The sequence below is a fragment of the Penaeus chinensis genome, chromosome 4, assembly GCF_019202785.1.
Source record: "Penaeus chinensis breed Huanghai No. 1 chromosome 4, ASM1920278v2, whole genome shotgun sequence".
NCBI lineage: Eukaryota > Metazoa > Arthropoda > Malacostraca > Decapoda > Penaeidae > Penaeus > Penaeus chinensis.
This window is the reverse complement of record NC_061822.1, coordinates 17,387,037-17,389,536: the sequence shown is the minus strand read 5'-3', so window position 1 is coordinate 17,389,536 and position 2,500 is coordinate 17,387,037.

Here is a 2,500-nt window from a genome sequence, read left to right as displayed (position 1 = left end):
ATTACAATTAGGAAACTAATGATGGAAACACAGATAACATTTGATTGTAGAAGATTACTGTACAAAAATATTTAAATGAATATCAATAGCGATTATCAATAAATAAAATAAAAATCCCTTTCGACTTCTTAAACGTACAGGAAAGCAGAGAATTCACAGTTTATTTCGTATTGTACATTCCAACCCCTTTCTAAAAAAAAGTTGTAGGTATTTCAATATATATAACAGTGACCTTGAGATTAAAGAAAGAGGCACCCATGTTTCGGGTGCCTGTTAGTGCCAACTATTTGAAATTCTCATATCAGCTACGATTTTTTTTTTTTTTTTTCTACGTGAGAACGAGTTACATAAGCCAGTTTTTCCTGAAATACATAGCAATGTTGCATCAAAATTTACTGATTTAGTTCTGTATATATATATTCTGTTTTTCTTTTCTATTATTTTTTATTTTTTTATTTTTTAAGATTTTTAAACGACGGGAAGTAGATGTTATATTCCAATCTTAGTCTGGCTTATTCATTTTTTCAAGAATCACTCGGATTTTGAATATGAGAATGTCGTTAGAATAGCATTTTATGTAGTTACTTTCACTGACTATTGGGGGTTAATTGAAATTCTCAGACAGAATTAGTGATGATATAAACTACCATATGCATACACACAAGCACACACACTTGCATACATACACATACATATATGTACATATATATTTATATGTGTGTGTGTATGTATATGTACACACACATATATATGTGTGTGTGTACATACACACACACACACATACATACAGACAGACACATCCATATATATAAATATATATATAAATATTATATACATACACCCACACACACACACACACACACACACACACACACACACACACACACACACACACACACACACACACACACATATATATATATATATATATATATATATATATATATATATATATGTGTGTGTATATATATATGTGTGTGTATATATATATATGTCTATACATATACACACATACATACATAGATACATACATACGTATATAATATATATGTATAATATATATAGTATATATATAATATATATTTGATATATATAATATATATGTATAGTAGTAAACATTGATATGTATATATAATTTATATATATATATATTATATACATACATATTGTATAATATATATTATATAATAAATATAACGTATATATTCATGTATATATGTATATATATATATTTTATATATATATGTAAATTATATATATATATATATAATTTATGTATATGATATATGTATATGTAAATTATATATATATATATAATTTATGTAAATAATATATATATATATATGTATACATATATCATAATCATCACCATCGGCCTGAATCAATCCACTGCAGAACATACGCCTCTCTCAATCTTTTCTAACCTTGTCTGTCTTGCGATTTTTGTTTTAAGTCTTGTCATTGGCCTGGCCCTTGGCCTCTTTATGTTATCTATAGCCCAGTATGTTAATTTCTTGGTCCATCTGCCGTCCTGCCTCTGACATATATGGCCTGCCCATTCCCATTTCTTCATTTTGATGCTCCCAAGTATGTCTTTCACTTTTGTCTATTCCCAGATCCACGTCGCCCTCATCCGACCTCGTAGGCTAACTCCCAGCATCAACCTTTCCACCACTCTCTGGGCACCTATTAGGGCATAACTGGAAGGACGCATTGTTTAAAGACCTTTATTTTCAGACATAATGGCAAGGAGCCTCTTAGTATGCTACTGTGTCTACCGAAGGCGTTCCAGCCTAGACTGATGTGTCGCTTAATTTCCTCTTCAATTAATGTGTTTGTCTGTACGAGTTGCCTTAGATATATATCCTTGCCCACTACCTCTAGCGTTTCGCTTTGTACATATATGTTCGAATTGAACGCTACTGTTGAACGTGGTCTAAGTCTTTTTCTTGTTCATCCTAAGTCCGACTCTCAGACTTTCTCTATTCTGATCGTTTATTTATTGCTGCAGATAATATCGTCTGCAAATCTTAGATTGTTTAGGTATTAGTCTCCTATTTTGATACCCTTTCCGGTTGCTGTCCCATCTTCGTATATATCATCTATTTTTTTTACAATATACCTCTTCTACTCCCTATCTTCGAATAGCTTCTAGTACCAGTGGTATTTGTACAGTCTAATGCCTTTTCATAATCGACAAATGCCATACACAGGAGTTTTCTATATTTGTTTATTTTTTCTCTTATTTGGGTGAGCGTGTGGATATGGTCTGTTGCTGAGAATCCACTGTGGAAGTCTGCCTGTTCTCTAGGCTGGTTAGAATCCAGACTGTCAGAGATACGAGTTATGATGACTTTTGCGAACAGCTTTTAAGTAACTGAATGGAGACTTATAGGTCGGTAGTTTTTTTAGATTTTTTCTATCCCCTTTTTTGTATATCAAAATAATTGTTGCATTTTTCCAGGCTTTCGATTTTTTTCCGTTGAGAATGTATTTGTTA